This window comes from Camelus bactrianus, chromosome 7, assembly GCF_048773025.1.
Source record: "Camelus bactrianus isolate YW-2024 breed Bactrian camel chromosome 7, ASM4877302v1, whole genome shotgun sequence".
In the NCBI taxonomy this organism is placed as follows: domain Eukaryota; kingdom Metazoa; phylum Chordata; class Mammalia; order Artiodactyla; family Camelidae; genus Camelus; species Camelus bactrianus.
The window spans coordinates 42,776,038-42,794,264 of record NC_133545.1 but is presented as its reverse complement, the minus strand read 5'-3'; the positions used below and the strand labels follow the sequence as shown (position 1 = coordinate 42,794,264).

The 18,227-nt window shown below is 48.0% G+C and overlaps 1 protein-coding gene across 1 annotated transcript in view; it reads right to left on the bottom strand.

The window, feature by feature from the left end:
- Positions 1 to 18,227, bottom strand: part of JAZF1 (JAZF zinc finger 1) — a 299,755-nt gene that overhangs the window by 9,760 nt on the left and 271,768 nt on the right. The gene's annotated exons all lie outside the window — the stretch shown is intronic.

The following is an 18,227-nucleotide window of genomic DNA, read 5'->3' as shown; positions in this document are numbered from 1 at the left end:
CACCCCTGCTCAACACACACACACACACGCATGCTACGCCTGATATTCCAATGGACAGAACTCTGTTCCCTTAGTTTCATGCCTTGTTGGCACAGTAAATACAAAAATCTGTGGAAAGGGGTTACATTTTACACTTATTAGGAATTTACTTCTGTAGGAATTAATTTCAGCTCTTTTTCCTATAAAGAAAAAGAGCTGGGAAAACCATGAAGAAACTGGGAACTAAAAGGGGGTTACTCCAAGCCAGGAGCAGGGGGGACAGAAACGCCCAGGGCTCTGAGGGCACAATGTCATCGCCAGAATGCAGGTTCAGAGGGATAAACTGGGAATCTGGGATTGGCAGATACAAACTACTATGTACAGAATAAACAACAAAGTCCTACTGTATAACACAGGGAACTATATTCAGTGGCTTGTAGTGACCTGTAACAAAAAATGTATGAAAAAGAATGCAGGTCCAGCATGAGAAAAACCTAGCAATCCCCTACCACACCTGTCCCCAGGGAACCATGCCTGCCTGTCAGCTGCCCACAGTCCCCCTTGGGAGGGAGGGCCGAGCCGGCACAGCAGACAGCGCAGATGGAGGAGGGGACTCCCTTGCATCCTGAGGTTAAAAGCTCTGCTCAGAAGTGAATTAAAAATCAGCACGACGGGGATGGAGAACCACTTCAACAAGCAGTCCCTTTTTGCTTTTTTTTTTTTAACGAGGTCCACAGCCACTTAGTTGGAGCTTCTGCACAATACAACCCTGAAGGACATAATTCTACAGATCATAAACAGTGTAAAATAATATGTTGACAAGTCCTAATGCATTTACAAGCCCCGTGGAATAAATAGGAATTATAGCACAACATTAATAAGAATTATATGGTAGCAATTACAGTTGTGAAATTCATCCCCCAGGTGTGAGGCTAAACTGCACCAGAGGCCCCGCCTGGGTGCTCCATGGGCTCCCTCTGCTACATCAATTATTTCGACACCAAATATTGGCACTTTTATTGGGTTTCATTTTAATAGGCATTAATAAGATTGTTTGAAGAGCCAGTTGAGGAACAGGGACGCCAGGATCCGAGGCGAACACTTAAAAGGATCCCGGAAGGAAGGAGGGGACCTCAAGGTGAGTGAGGGCGCGTCAGATGCATCATCTCATTTAACCCTCTGTGGCCCTGTGAGGTGGGGCCGGCTGTCACTTTCACACACATGAGGAAGCTGACAGGAGCTTATACATTCTCAATTAGCTATCAAGGGAGTCATTTGTTCCCATGTTACTTCCTGGCCTCCAATGCCAACAGGTAGGGTGTGTGTGTCTGTGTTTTCTCTCAATCTTCTTCACGTTGCTAGTCCTGCCCACATACCACTTAAAATTCAAAGCAGGCTGTTCTGAAGCCTGCTTGGAAACTTGGGCGGTGTAGGAAAAAAAAACCAATTTGACAAAAGGAGGCATCCAGTGTGTTTCAGTAAGCCCCACTGTGCTTGGCTGCAGCCCGCAGGAGTAAGAGACCCTGTCTGGAGGCTCGGGTACCACTCTGCTGCGTCCCTTAAGTCTGTTGTGAGCAAATCTCGAAATCTGTTTTTAAGTAGGGCACTGGTGAGGACATTTTACTCTTAAACAAATGCCACATGCCGGTGTCCTTTAAATTGCTTGTTAGAAAACTATAAATGCTATTTCGCAAAGCTCTTCCAGCAGGACTTCAGAAAGTGAGAATGACTAATTTACCCATCTAATTGGGCTAATCTGTTAGCCTGAATACCAAGAATCACACAACATTTACAACTGCAGGGGACCTCTCAGACCAACCGAGGGCTTAATGAAGCCCAGCAGAAGATAAAACTTCAAAAGGCCACGGGATCAAAAAGGGCCAGGTCTGGGGGCTGATGCTCTGGACACCGTCGCCTGGAGACCACGCGGCATCCAGTTCCAAAGGTGGGGAGCCGGGGGACCACACGATTGACTGTCCCTGTCAGGATGCCTTTGAGAGGGAAAGCAGCGCTGGGACAACAGGCTCACTGGGCCCCACGCCTCGTCCTCGGCACCCCACAAGGTCCCTCCGGGCGCTTTGTGAAACTGTCTCCCTTGGATGGGGATCAAGAAGGAACTGTTTCCACTCAGTTCCATCCTCTAACAAAGCAGAGCAGTGCGCATCCCTGGTTCATGTCTTGGCTGGACATTGTCAGCTGAGTGACTAAGCTACTTGGCCTCTACTTTCTTTTCTGTGAAATGGGGCAACATCTCTTCCTTGCAGTTTAAGGATTAGAATTAATTTCCATAGAGAACCTGGCACAGGAGGACCTACATATAGTAAGTGCTCAAAAAAAAAAGAAGACAGTATATCATTTTTAATAAAGAATACCACCTATAATAATACATGTAAAATAATACTGTTTTTAGAAAGGCCTGTTGTGAAACAAAAAATAAGATAATTCTGATAGGTTTGGGAATCTCCACTAGGAAAAAATACAAGAGGGATTCTGTGTTGAGAGGTGCTATGCAGGCTGTGGGCTGTTTGTGCAGATGGACTGACAGGGGTCAAGCTGGCAGCACAGGCTGGGAGCCTGTGTGAGCCCTGGTGCTGCCACCGACAAGCTGTGTGACCTCAGGCAAGTGATGTTACCTCTCTGAGCTTGAGATTCCTCATCTGTAAAATGGGCTAATACTACTAGACCTCTTAAGGTTGTTGTGAGGAGCAACTGAGTTCCTTGTTTAAAAAGTATTTAGAACAATGGCATATGGTAAGTGGTAGAGAAGTATCTGGTAAATAAATAGGCAAAAGGTCACACGACCAGTTTCCTTATTTCATCCACTGTTCCCTCATTCTCTCTTGAGGGTGCTCCCTTTTTCAAAACAGAGGCGTGGAGTAGAAGGAGTCTACTGTTGCTTGTATTCGTGTACCTCCGATGCTACCCTGTCATCAAACAGGAGAAATGTCCCCAGCTGTGGGGCGGGTCCTGTCTCTCTGCCTCTGTCTGTCGTTCTGCTGCTCTGAGTCTCTTCTCAAACACCTCTGAACTCTAGGAAGAGGGGTCAAATGGGCCCCGTCCCAGCCAGCTTTGAGGCCATTAGATTGAAATGAGCCTTTGGACTGTTCAGGGGAGGAGGAGGGAGTGCTAAGAGATAGATACACACGTTCATTCACCCTGACCTTGACCTGGAGTGAGTGGGTGATCTCTGCAGCCCATGGGAGCCCCACCCTGTCAGCCTCTCACAGCAGGTGCCGGGCTCCAGCCAGGAGACAGAGGGAGGACCCGAGTCAAGCTTCTAGTTTTGAGCCCCCATCACCCAGGGTCCATAATTTCTGCATCATTTTCTAATTTTCAAAAATTGTAAAAAGTATTTCCTCTATGTAAAAGAGGAACAAGGCCCCCAACACTCCGTCTGTGGTGGTAAATAACAGGGGCAGGGAGGCGAGAGGAGCGGACTTTGGAGAGTGTGGGTCACAGGAAGAATTTGCCCCCTGGGCCCAGAGCAGGTGTCTTCCCAGCAAGCTGGGCTGGGGAGCATGGGGTGGTGGAATCAGAATTTTGCAACTAGAAGGAACACAGGAGCCACTGACCCCGCACTCACGTCGCAGAAGTCAGAGGTGCTCAGCCTTCTAGCGGGGGCTTCCTTTCTCCAGGGCCACTGGGCTCAAGATTCTAACAGGAAAGTCATGCCATGTGAGTCCCTGTTCATTGTCACCTCTCCCTCCTCTCTTCCTTCCTACAAGTCAGCCCTCAGCCCTGGCACTGTCCACTGACAGGGACAAGCGTGCAAACCCAGAACAGAAAAGCCTGCTGCGCAAGAACACCCACTCCGCACGCTGGGTGTCCTGAAGGGTCCTGAGGAAACTTTCTCACGACTAGAAAAACTAATCGAAAAGCAGAAGAAAACCCCATGGACGTGGCTTCCTCAGAGCCACGGTGGCTGGTCTGGTGGCTTCCAGAAGTGCCACCCTTTCCTCTGGGGTTGAGCAGCCTGGGGAAGCAGACGCACAGGGAAACCAACTGCACAGACACTTCCCCTGTATTTTAAAACAAAGATTGACTGACTGGATCAGATTCCAATTGTGATGAAACTGTTCTCTTAGAAGAGAGAACACCTTAAAGACCTGCATCTCAAAGGAAGCCCCCAGGTTGGTGAACACAAAGGACGGAAGGCGGGGATGCTGGGTCAACGTGCCACTGGGGATTTATATGGGGATTTAGCCAAGCAATTATTTTCTTAGGATGGTTACTGTTTTTGCTGATGCTCTGGTTACAAAGTTCCATGGCTCTGAGGCTCTGCCCAACCCTAGTTCTTCTTAAGCCCTGTTATTTTTCGTGTACTGAAGGGCAGAATGTGAAGATTTGAGGAATGCACAAAGCATGAAAGCCAAAAGGCCTGGTTTTTTGTTTGTTTTGTTTTGTTTTAATTTGGCGTTCTTTTGCTTTAAGTCATTTGCTCCTTAAATTCTGTCACTTCTATACCTAAACTTACCTGTGGTTATTTTGATTTCTTTTTTTTGATAAAAATTGTAGCTGCCTAAGAATGAGCACATTTTGCTTTACACGTGCATTTCTGGACCCAGAGGGAGTCGGGAGACGCCAGGGTCATTTCTGTGGAGGGTGGCTCCTGTGAGCCTGGCGCAGGGAAAGGTGCTTTCTATGCCACCAACCTTTGTTTCCCCAGTTTAACAGCGGGGAAAGCTGGGGTTCAGGGGGTGAGGGACGTGCCCAGTGTCACCCGGCTAGAAACAGGCGGCCCGGACTGGTCCCCTAGGTCTTCGGTGTCAGAGCCCGTGCTCCTTTGACTGATTTTCCACATTGAGTACCTGCTGTGTGTGTGTGGGGGGGGAGACGGGACACACAGTGCAAAGGCCTGGAAGCGCTGGGGAGGAGGGAGAGGGCCACATCTCGGGTGGGGCCCACGCTTCCAAAGAAAAGCCCCGTGAGTTGTTTTTTTCTCAGGCTCTTCTTAGTCTTAGGCATTATTAAACAATTTAAAAATGACTTTCCCCAACGTTAGAAAATCTACAAGAGGATGCACTTTCACTGTGCTTGGTCACCGGTGGGGACTGGCTGCCACTCATCTTCCTTGGGTTGACTTTTCCATGGTCTTCCTCCCCGCCTGCACAAGGCCCATCGTAGGGGCCCGAGGTGGGCAGGACGGCGACTGAGAGGTGCCTCTGGGTGTCCCCAAGAGCTCATTCCAGCATTTCAGTTTGGGAAATGAGCAAAACCTGGGAGACAGGATTTCATAGGACAAGCCTCTTCTACAGGACTGCTGACAACTTGCCCCTGGTTGTCAGCCAAAGGCATAAACATCAGAGCTGGTTTCATGAATCTCATGGAAAGACAAGGGGGTCCGGAGCCCCTTACACACATACGTCCATACCCAACCACCTGGGTGAGCCCGCCTCACGGCCCAGGAGCCCTGCTGAGGGTCTCTGCCATGCCGACTCTCACGCGCAAGACCCATCGCAAACCTCGTCGCCTCCCCTCCAGCCTCTGTCCTCTGCTCACCTCTTTACTCTGTGAAGATGGCCCCGACCCATTTTAGCACCCGTGGTGTTCTCATTCTTTGTGTTCATAAACAGAGTGACACACAGATAGATAAAAAGTCAACCTTTTCCAGAAACCCAATATGCCACATTTTTCTTTTCATGTAGATCATTAATATTCATGCAAAAGTGGTAACTGCAGTGACAGCAAATTAAAACTCTCCTCGGGTGTCAAGTTCTGGCTAACACATTAGCAAAGAGTTGCCTTTCTGCCTCATAGACTTATCATTATAAATCAGCTTCTATAGGTCCTGACCCACTTGACATGCGCTGAAGCAACAACAGCTCAAATGAACCGGCAACGTGTGACCAGGATGGGAGACACGCTGACGGCCCTGGGACCAGGCGCCCAGTCTCAGAAATCCTTCACTCCCTTCCTCCTGGCCTCGGCTCACCCCTAGGGCATCACTCTCCCCCGTCTCCTCCTTAACTAAGGAAGTGGTCCTGCTTCTCCAAATCAGAAGCAGTGTCCCCCTCACAGGACTCAATACTTTCAAAGCCTATCAGGAGGCTCGCGGTCATTGTTTCTGGTAACGACCGCAGTGCCCAGGGCGGTGCTTACACTTAAGGAGCCAGCAGACACGTGTCCGCTGAATGAACAAACGAGGAAACACACGTCACAGACCCTAGTGGTGGGAGGGGCCCCAGGTTCCACAGCCTGCACTTGACCTCCTATAGTCAAACAAAGAAGAGTCAGCTCACTTGCCTGCTCAAAACCCTCCAGCGGCTTCCCACAGCGGGGAGCAGCCCCAGGCCTTGTGGTGACCCTGCTCCGTATCAGTCGCTTGGATCTTTACTGTCTGAAGGGCTTTTTTTTTTTTTTAAGGAAACTTAACAATTACTTACACAGTTGACTCTTGAACAACATGGGTTTTAACTGCAAGAATGGGTCCACTTATATGCAGATTTTTAAAACAGTAAATACCACAGTACCACACAGTACTTGGCTACCTGAATCCATGGAGGAAATGTGGGCACGGAGGGCCAGCTGTAAATTACCCTCTGAGTTTCGGCTGCACGGAGAGTTGGCGCCTCTCATCTACTCGTTGTTCAAGGGTCAACTGTATTTGGTTTAGTGCTAAATTTTTACACCTCTAAGTCTATTTGGCAAACATTTCTAAATATTCAGATACTGTCAAATAAATAAAAACATAATCTAAAAAACAGAATGCGGATTAAACATTTAAGTGTTGGTTACAAATACAGATTCTACAAGTTTCAACAAAATTATGCCCATTTACAATTTAAGTAGATAAGCTATAAAATATCTTAAAAACAGAGACAAATCATACAAACGATCACAGTGACCACAAAACCTACATTTCACCTATTATACAAGTTAGTCCCATAGATTTATTTTTTCATTATTTCCATCCTTAGCTTTGCCCTTCCTGGGGTTACAGGGATCTGGTGACCTAAGAGAAACAGGAGCTGATGTTGGCCAGCGGAAGGTGGGGGTCCTGAGTTACTGACCAGCTGACCCTCGGTGAGAACCATCAGAGCAAGATGATTCAAGAGGGAGCCTGCATCTCCTGGGCTGGATGCCCGGGTTTTTATTCAAGGCTTGCCTGTTCCACAACAGGATTTTTAAAGCCTGTGTCTTTCGTGCCCCTTGATGTCTTCAATAGAATCCCCAGTCCCATGGAGATTGTATCTCTCGGGGGACAAGGGATTCCCTCCTGGCCATGCGAGTCTCCCCCATCTTGCAACCCACTCCCACCCAGGGCCTCTTCCCACCTGTCTGGGACCAGGGTGTTGGCTCGTCTTTCCTACTCTCGCCCCAGTTCCTACTTTCCCTGTGACTATGGGACTTGACCCACAATTCTCTGCCAATCTATGGAGAAAAAGAAAACCTGTATCAACAGACATCCTCTACTGTACAGAAGAGCACACCCCCACCTAGGCCAACCCTCCCAGTGCAGCCAGCTTCCAGAACTGCAAATGCGTCCTGTTACTGTCACTGTTCTTGTACTACAGCTACTTCTGGGTACACTTTATATTAACCTCCCCATGTTGAGTATCATTTTGGACTCACTGATTTTCACCAGTTCAATGAATTAATTACCAGTCATTGTCATACCAACTCGGCCAGCGGAAGCCCCCTTAGGTAGTTCTGCCCTTTCAGTATTTCTCCATTATCATTTTTTAATTAAAGATTTCTTCTCTTTAATCAAATCTATCATCACACACAGTAAAGTCAGATCATTCTATAAGACTATGATGAAAAAGAGGTGCCCCCCTGCCCCTCCATTCCCCCATGGCATTTATCTGAGTTTGCTTCTCATTTCTAAATAACATGCCTCTATCGCTATTTTTTGACGTTCAGTTTTGGAAATCTGCTGACCTCCCAACGTGCAAGGTAAGAATTCTGGTCTTTTGCATATTTCCCAAGCCTCCTCCCCTTACCCTACTCCTCCTAACATTTGATTTCATTGTAATTCAGTGTGTGCATTCTTACAACTCCAGGCAATGTAGTGAACTATGCTCACATGTTTGTTGTCCCTGGAGTTAATAAGCACCACTTCTGTGGCTGAGGTGGCTGTCATCACCTTTCTCATGTGCATCCCCCCATCACCATCCTCACAGGGGTGGTGGACACTAATTTGGGGCTCAGCACATGCCAGGCACAGTTCCAAGCAACGAGCATCTATTAACTCATTTAAACCTCCCAACAGCTTTAGCAGGGTGGTACATCCCTATGGTTTTCTTCATTCTGCATAAAACGGGGGCTCAGAGAGGCAGAGTGCCTTGCCTGAGGTCACAGAGCTCTGCCGAGTCATCGGAGAGACATAGCTACAAAGACTTCTCCTTACGGCCGTGGGGTCACTACCAACATTCCCAACTTGACGCCAATGTTAGAAATCCATCCAAATGTTATTTGAAATAAGAGTTAAATGGGTTTCCTCTGCTATGTGGCTGCTTCCTGAGCCTATCATTTTTCTCCTCTCTCTTTCCTGATGCTTGTTTGTCTCTTTGTCCCCCACGCTGAGGTCAGGCCAGTGACACTGCTCTCCACGCTCTGAATTAGAGGCCTGGTGATTGTAAGAGGCTGAGGCTCTTTAGGGCCTTTTCTGGTGCTTCCCTCTCCTTGGACACTTCTCTGGTGGTTCCTCCTCAGCATCCAGGTCTCAGCTAGGAGTGCACCTCATCTGAGAGGCTGGGGCGCTGGCCTGCCCTGCTCACCCCCAGATTTAAGTGGTCTGTCCGTCTCCAGGCACAATCTCCTCCCCTGGATGGGTAACTTTCTCAAGCACATTTCACTTCCTAAATGGTCTTGTTTTTGTCTTTATCTTTCATCCCCACTGGAACGTAAGCTCCACATCACTGAATTCCTGGCGTCCTTGAGAGTACCTGGCACACATAAGTCACTCAGTATGTAACCGCTGAACAAACAAATGAAAGGCAAGGACAACACAGGCCTCCTGACCCCCAGGCCACTGCTTTCCAACCATGTGACATTGTTACCTGTGGATACTGCGAGTGCTGCAGGCATGGTGAAGATGCACACGCAGCTAATCCCTGAGATTCAGGGTCTGCCACTTAATGGCAAATGAGATGCAGAAGTGCAATTCCCTGTCACCTTCTTCTGTGTTGATTTTTGACAAAGAAGTGAAAACCACGAGTTGATGACGTGGTCCCAGGCGGTCGCACTTCCTGCTGGTACACTCACAAGGGGAGAGCCAAAAGCTACGGAGGCCACCACCTCCCAAAGCAGCCAGGTGTGTAGACAAAGCAGGGACTCAGTGGGGACAGCAAAGCCCTGACTGTCACTGTCACTGAAGGTAAGCTGTGCACAGAGGCTGTGACCCTCCTCCTGGCTCCTCCTTCCTGTCTCTCTAACTCCGTGGCCCATGATTTAAGGTCAAGATCAAGGAAAGGCTATGGGGGGTGGGGGGTATAGCTCAGTGGTAGAGCTTGTTCGTGCTTACTGTGCACGAGGTCCTGGGTCGAATCCCCAGGACCTTCATTAATGAAATAATTAAATAAACCTAATTAAACACCTCCCTCCCCCAAACCACCCCCAACAAAAAAAGATTGAGGAGAAAAAAGATGAAGGCTATGGAAATCAGCATCTCCTAAAAACTGAGCATTCAGATTTTAAAACAATTCTGCAGAGCAAGGGTAAGAAACTGTGTACTCGAATGGGCACATTCTCAGAAAAAGATGAAAAGAAATGAACACTGAGGAAAAACTAGCCTCTGTCTCATTAACCCTTTGTTATGGTGCCTCTTCATCCTTTTCTTCTCTCCTTGAGATGTCCCAGAAGCCCTCTGTGCTCCTCTCTCACCTGCTCAGTTTGGAGTCAAATCCCGAGGCTTATTCCTAACTGTGAGTTTTGGTCCCTCATTTCTCAGCTCTCCATCCTGGTGGGAGGAGAAAGAAACTGCCCCCAGAGCACAAGAAAACAGTGTCTTCTTTACTGTTCCCATATCTTGGCTATTTTTCAGGGAAAAAATGAGCAATGAGAAATGAAAACGTGCCTTCAGTACCGCAAGGATTTCGGCGGCACTGAGTCCCCCGTTTCTCCTCCCTCCTCATCAGTTCTGCTATTGTACCTTCAGGGGAGATCAAAACGCCTCCTCTCCCCTGAGCCTTCCCGCTGCTGCTCAGGATTCACAGAGACTGAACATAAAGGTTTCCTGTGACATCAGGCAACTCTTAAGACCTACTTCCAATGCAAAGTCCTAGTGTTTTCACATTGTACACTGTGACTCATAAGTGCATCGTGAAATCAATTTCGTGGGGTACCACCAGCATTAAAAAAATAAAAGGACGGAATGGAATAGAAAGTATTGGAGTATAAGATGTATTTGTAAGACTTCTGTTTCAGGTGTGTGTCTCAATGTAAAAATCACTCTATGTGTCACAGAAAGAAAGCATAAAGCCATTCTTTTGACCATCAGAATCTCATTTCTAAAACTTCTTTGTAAAAGAACCAACATTTCATCTAGAGGGGGAAAAAACCGCACCAATTTTAGCTGACGTTTAAATAGGGTGTAAAACAGGCTAAATAAAAATACAAGAGAAAGGTAGTTTTTGGTGACTGTCAATAAGGCATTGTGTTAGCTGGCAGGAACCTACAGTCTAACCGCCAGAGGCGAGCTGTCCGCCACTAGACCTCAGGGGCACATACAGGGGTCACTGTGAGAGTGACAGGAACGCACAATGGAGAGCAAGTGAGAAGGCAGTTCACCGATTCAGGACTGTGACACTTCACATTCCTTTTGAAGTTTCACTGAAAGCCAGTCTTTCCAGAGTGGGTGAATCTGGTCCTAAGAAATGGCCTCAAGTCATGCAGGGCCCCTCTGCTGAATTAGGAAGGGTCCTGCAGGATACCCTGGAGTGTCATCAGGTTGCTGAATAGAATGGTTTCTCAGTTTTGAATCTTGCAGCTGAGCGAGCTGGAGGAGGGCCGGCCAGCAAGCAGGTGCCCTCGAGGGGTGAGTGGCCGGACCCAGAAACTCACAGCTGCCGGCGCTGGGAAGGAGCTGCAGGTAAGCCCCGGAAGGGGAGGCCTGGGTGTGTTCCAGGGCGGCTGCAGATTCGCCCTGCCCATCACCCTCTTGTGTCCCCTGGGAGATCGCAGTCAGAGGGCGAGTTCCTCAGGGCTGGGCTGTTCTAACTCCCTGAGGATCCCAGGACCTGGCACAGCACCTGGACGAGCAGGGCTCAGCCTGTCTTTGTGAGATGGAGGGAGGCAGAGGCAGAGGCCCTGTGCACCAGGACGGGACCACATGACACAACGCACACAGGTATCTGTATGTAACACACACATTTTGTGCTTCGTAATTATGCTTATTTACTATGCAATACAATCTGTGTATGATTAAGGAAAGGAGCACTGACGGCGCCACTAGGGATCACAGTCTGTGGGATGTACGCACACGGCAGCTCCACCCTCCCATGAACCCTGATCAGCACAACTACAGAAACTCGCCCACCCCCGCCCCCCAGCCTGGAGGCGTGTAAGGCAGGCAATTCAGGGACTTGGGAGCAGGCGCCCGCATTAGGGTTCTGGCTCTGCTGTTACCGTCCAGCGCTCAGACCCGTGATTCCACCTCTTTACACCCCCATTTCTTTATCTGCAAAAGGTGGAAAAACACTAGAGCCAACTTCACAGCACTACAGTGAAGACGGTACGATTTAATACGTATAAGCAGGCTAGACTAATTTCTGTCACACAGTTGTGTGCTATGTTAGCTCTGGATGGTGTTACTACTCGATTCAATAAATAAAAATTGTCTAGACTTGAAAGCAGTGACCAGGTATAGACAAAGCCTAACAAGAAATTGTCTGGTTAGAATCATCTGTCCAAAATGCATGGACAAAAATGCCTAAGACGCAGTTTGTATTTCTAACACAACAGAGGAGGGTACTGATGTCTAATGCTGTCAGAACTAAACAAAATGCCGATTTAGGATTACATGGCTGGACTTAAGTTTTCATTAATTCATCCACAATACTGGCGACCTGGGGGTGAAAGAGACACACAGTCTCTCTGCCCTTGAGGTACGTGGTGAGGACGAGGAGGACCCCAGACAGCTCATTGTTACACGGTGGGTTCCTCCACCGGAGGGGCAACCTGCTTCTGATAAGGTGGAATCTGGAAACAATGGGAGCAGAGGACTGTCTTTTTTCTGAAACAAGTGCAGCACTGAGGCACTTGCTAGGGCTGGCTATCGGGACGGTGCTTTCCTCTCTAACTATAAACTGCATGTGCTATATTTACAGACAGGGTGGATATTTTTATGTCAAAGGGGAGGGCTGGGAAGAGGAGGATGATGGATATCAAGAAGAATGATGCAGTAATCAAGATAGGAAATAATTAAGGTCTGCCAGCAAAAAGCAGTTTCCACCGCATCAGGGACCCAGACCCAGCACAGGACCTGCAAATGCGCCACCACAGGAAATACGTTGCTTCTCTGGGGAATAATGTCGTGAGAGTCACTGAAAGTTCACAGAAATCTCGGGGCTCTCCCATAAAAGCTTCGTTTCACACTTCGTCCCATGTGGAAACTACAGCCTGGGCCATGTGAAAAACGAGTTTTATGAGAGTACTTCTGATTTTTAAGAAGGCTATTTGGCTTCGTAACAGGGCAGCTTCCTGAAAGCCCCAGTAACGTCATTTTTACATATTGCACATAGCAGGCTGCCTTCACAATCATCAGGGCCGCGTTTAAATCTGGTGAAACGTTACTTGAGTGACAAACCTTGACAAAAGGGATTGGGAGAAACTGTAGGGGCAGGAATTTCCCAGTCCATGAGACTGTGTTAAGCACGCTATAAAAATGAGCCTGACTTTCCATGCCCCAGGCTCGATGGTGAAGGCTCCACTGAGAAGTACCAACATGGCTTTCCCTGCTCATAGCACTATTCACCCCCTGCACGCTTACTTGCCAAGCTTCTTCTGTGCCCTGGTGTTGTGGCATGCCTCGGAAGTCCAAGGGCTTACTGTGACCACCCAGCGACCCTGATGATGCTCTCCCTTCCACTTCCTTGGCAGTATCTCACACGGCCGTGAGCACACACTCTGAAGCCCGCAGCCCGTGTCCCAACGCTGCCTCCTTCACTGACTGGCTTGGTGACTCTCTTTCCCAAAGAGCCCACATCAGAGAATTCACCGAGTCAATACATATCCAAGTGCTCAAACCAGTATCTGCCACGTGGCATTCTCTGTTATTAGTTAGTATTTTCATTGGCTAAGCAGACATATATGATTTCACAAACTTAAGAGCCAACCAGGTTGATGGATGTTGCTCAGTGGCATTTTTTAAGATCTAGGGACAGTGTCAGAACCCCAGGAGCAGCAGAGGCCCACAAAGTTGCCCAGTTTCCCCTGCCCATTGATACTCCCAGGGCCATTGATACTCCCTGGGGTTACTGGTCCTCAGGCTCAGCTCCCATGTTCAGCACTGGGCTGGTTCCTGCTCTCCCATCTCTCCCTCTTGGCTTGTCCTGGCCTGCCTATGTTTCACCTAAGCGGGAGCTTGCTTTAATTCTGCCACGTGGCCACACCTCCACATTTACCTGTCCCACGTGCTGTTCTTGGTCAACCTCCCTGGGTTTTCTTGCCTTGCACAAGATTGTGGGGTTCCTTGCTCTGGCCTGGCCAGCAGGCTCCCTCAACTCCCCTGCCCTAGCCCATCCTGGCATATGTTCTGTGACAAAGACATGAGGCGACTTCCTCAGAAGACTGGCTTCCTTTCGGTTAGACACAGTTAACTTCAAAAGTGGCTTTGCGCTTTCCCCGCTGCTGTGACTTGATACGCATTAACTCTGGCCACAAGAGGCTGCCTAGTGATAAAAGTATGGCTCCTGGACTCAGGTGCCAGAATTCAAATCCTGTTTGTGGGATCCTAGGGGACATACCCATCTCCTTCGAGCCCCGTTACCCCACCTTAACAAAGAGACCTGCAACAGGATCTACCTGACAGCCGTGATGAGGACTGAGCTGGAACATGGAAAGGGCTTTTCAGGGCGCCCAGCAGAGAGTGAACTCAGCACAGACCCTGGTCACACGACAGCACAACCACTTCCTTCCTTGTCCAAAGTAGAGGTGGGCTCTTTCCTTTCCTCCATCCTTGCTCCTCTTCGGGCAACTTGAGAGTTCCCTGGACAGATGCAATGTTAGATGGAAATCCTGCATGTGCAGCCGCCTCCTTTCAGTGTGTTTACAGTATGTCATGCCTAACAGAACGATGCCATATAAATGCCACATGGTGATAAACAAGATGTTTTCCCATGGCTTAGTAACAAGACTAAGGGTTTATTATTAGATGTTTATTGAAGGCTGAAAACAGGAACAGTCCTGGCGTAATAAACCACGCCTATTGGTCCCCAGACGGGCTGCAACAGAAATAACAAAAGACCAGTTCACTTGGGCCCAAACCCTCACATGGAAATGTGATGGGTCATCTATTTACAGATCAGACTCCAGTATCATCAGGTGCTTGAATTCTGTTCTCTCTGCACTGCCCATGGCCAGTCTGGATGGGAATGTTTATTATAATGGAGGAGGACGGACCAGAGGTGTCTGAGACTTTAGACAGCTGTGTCTTGAAGGCACCGACCCGGACACGCGAACATGGTGACATCAACCTTTGTCCCGTGTCTTCCGCCTTCCTCCCCAGTGTTTCCAAGATGGATTATCAAACTTCAGCAGGGGTTTCTATTTGGGTCGCTTCCTTGTGTGGTAATTGCACAGAGTGGAGTGCCAAGGGACTGCTTCTGGCCTGTCTTCCAGAATGACCCCAGGACAGGGCAGGCCAGAAGATGCCCTACCCACCATTTTCAATGTGCAGCAGGAAGAAGGTTTTGTCCATAAAAAACAAAAAGAGAAACACACTGACACAAGACACCATCTCACCATCCTTTTGCCATTTTCTTCACGTGTATAGTTCCGAAACGGTATTTCTATACCAAGATCTGACCCTCTATGCAAAGTAAAGGAAGAATTTACTTTGAATTTCTGCATCTCGTATTCCGAGACCCTCCACCAGCTGGGCCTGCCTCTGCAGCCTCACTTAAGAAGCGCCCTGCTGGCTCTTCCCTCGGGAACTTACAGGAGGAGGGCTCCTCACGGCTCCGCTCCTCGCGTCTCCCTCGGCTCCTGCCCTTCTACCTCCGCTCCAGTCTCCACCTGCCCCTTTCATGGACATCTTCCAGGTCTAAGTTCCAAGAGAGCTTGGACTCTGTTTTGTGCTTCTCTCCCACACCTACAAGTTCTGAGGGCACCGTCTGCACATACTTTCCAACTGATGTAAAAACACCCAAGCTTGACCTTTATACGATGTCATCACTGGGTCCTAAGATGACAGCATTTCAAGGCTAGAAAGGACCTCAGGTCTTTTGTGCCAACCTCTCTTGTTATATAGAGGACAATACTGAGGACTAGGGAGGTGACCTACCCTGGTCACGCATTCAGCAAAGGTCCAGGCAGGGGCAGAAGTCAGCACCCAGGTCCTGGACACCTTCCCCCAGCTACTGTCCTGTCAGTGGCTTGCCCCAGGTCAAATAAATGAGGAACCCAGCATTTGCAAGCCAGAGGACATGTGCATTACATTGTCTAAAACTAGTTCTCAGGAGTTTGCTCAGTGGACACACACTGTCCTCCAAGGTTGTGTTTATCTGTATACGCTGCCTGTTTACTTTCTGGCATGTAAGGTTGAAAGAGTAAGTTTTCAGGTAGTTAGCGATGCTTCCTTAGTAGTTTTAACTGAGTCCACATGCCCCCCAGCCACGATCTGTATACACAGATGCAGCTTCATGAATATTCAAGGAGTAAGAGGTTTAAACTCTACTCTCAAATGGTCACTCTAATGTCAAGGTAGACGTTGGGTCCCAAGGGAAAGATGAAGGTGAGAATTTTCAATTCTAAGTCTTCATGCCACTGAATAACTTTACTGCCCCATCCTCCTCCTCCATTATGGTTTGGAGTTTGATTTGTGGCCAGCACTAAATCCAGATGGTCCATTTTTCAAATCCATCGCGGCGACCAGAGGCATAAAGGTCGACCTTGGAGAGGCAGTCAGTCCTGCGTGCCAAGGGCAGTGACGTTTGTAATGAGATTATTACAACCCTTAGCCAACCTCCCATTTTTCAGCTCAGGTCTACTAACTACTTCCCTTGCTTTTGTTTTGCTCTGTAAGGAGAATGCTCCTTTTTATCCAAAGACAAACCAACGATCCTTTGCAAGTCCCATAAGCCATATGTCAGCCACAGATTTCCTAATGGGATAATCCATGTGTCACAGACTATAAAGGAAGTATTTTCCAGTTGCCTAAATGAGGATTAATGGACAGGTATTCAGCGAAACTTTGAAGACACAAGAAAACCTCCAGAATGGGCCATGTCATCAGAGCCCAAACAACCTGCACAGTATGCATTTGTAAATGGCCCTTTCAAACTACTTCCAAGGCATAATCTTCAAGTTTTGGCATCCAAGAGAAACGAATGGCTATATTTTTTCTAAAAGGACAAAGTTTAGAAAGCCCAACCCCAAATGTAAATGACATAATGGTGCCAATCTTTGGGGGATGGATTCTAGAATGAGAAGTGTGTGGAGCTGTGGTTCTGCCTCAGCCGATCATGGAATGGGAACTGGTCAAGCACATGCGCACATGGAGGACCGAAGGTGGGGAGCAAAGTTGCACACGCTGTCGCCTGTGCTCTGTGCAGCTGGACGCCCTTCAGAAGATGCAGCTCACATACTTCTGAGGTGCTAAAGCAAAGGGCTGCAATGTCACCGTATCAGGTGCTGCTCAGGCTTATAGCCGCCGAGTGCTCCCAGTCTCTGGAAGTCATTCTGCACTCCTACAAAAATGCTTCCCCCCCAAACAACTCCGTTCTCCACAGAAAAAGGCCTTTCAATAACGAACAGCCGTCTGTTCCACAGAGCACAGGAAAAACATGATAAACCAAGCCACACAGCCTTGGCTGTAAACATATCCTGATACAAGGTTTCTACAACTCTGGATAAAGAAAACACAAGCCATTAACCGCTTGCAGAACCACAACACAAAAATGCATTGGGTTTCCTGCAATTAAGCTGCAATGTTTTACAGTGCAATTTTATTTATAACTGAAAAAGAGTAAATAAATAAATATATAAAAAGCCAAACAGCCCCCTCCCCGCCAAAGGCTTATGCTGCAAATTAACTTTGCAGTAATAAAACCTGTGCCAGCTGGAATCTTTCCTCCGTGCTCTGTGGCACACGCAGCCAAAGCAGGTATACGGCTGAGAAAAAACAAAGTACGGCATTTTCCACCTTCGGCCAGGGATCTTAATTGAACTTTGGCTAACGTTTAAACATTTCTCTCTCCACGTTCAAGAAAAAATTAAAACCAGTTGAGCTGGGGGGAAACGAACATCTGTTACTGACTTACACTCACAACCACAATGAAAAACATTCATAATTAAAACAAGTTTGCTTCCCTGCCAGTTAAATCTGTAATCTTGGGTTAAAAATATAAATGTGGAGCCTCCTTATTGTCTTTTGGGCTTTCTTCTCATGGCTCCTTGTAAAAAAGGTAGTTTACGCTGGGTTGAATTTTTTCCCGTTGGACTAACAATACCAGGAAACAGATTTGCGTAGAAAGATAGGGGATGACAACATGGAGCACCCACACAATTGAGCCCCGTTTTATGAAGCTATGAAACAGTAGTCAGGGAGTGTTTTATATCTGGGAGTTAAATACACTTTACAGCTGTGTAAAAGACCAGAGCCATTTTGGGCTGCACATAAACATTCCAGCGTCTGCGAGGTTTACTTCTGTCGAGCCAGTGGGCAGGCTTCTACCAACTGGGAGGGATGCGTGTGTGATGCGGAAGAGCGCTGAGAAGCCTTCCACATCGAGTCATTTCCCATCCAACGTGCAGAAACTTCATCAAGAATGCCAAGTCTTTCCATACCTTCACCCTGGCTATTGAAATAACCTCCTCAATGATATACCAGCCTCCAGTCTCTGCGTCCTCCAAGACATCTTCCTTCCGCTGCCAAATCAACATTCCCCCAAAGAGCTTCAATCCATAATATTGCTCTTCTCTGATCACATTAGTTACCTCTCTTATTAAAAATGGCTCCCCACTGCTAAGTCTATTAAGCACAAATTCCTTAACCTAGCATTTAAGATTCTTCTACTTAGGCGCATTCTGCTCCGCGAATCCGAGACACCGAATTCGTGTGTAAACCATCACAGGTCCCCAAAACA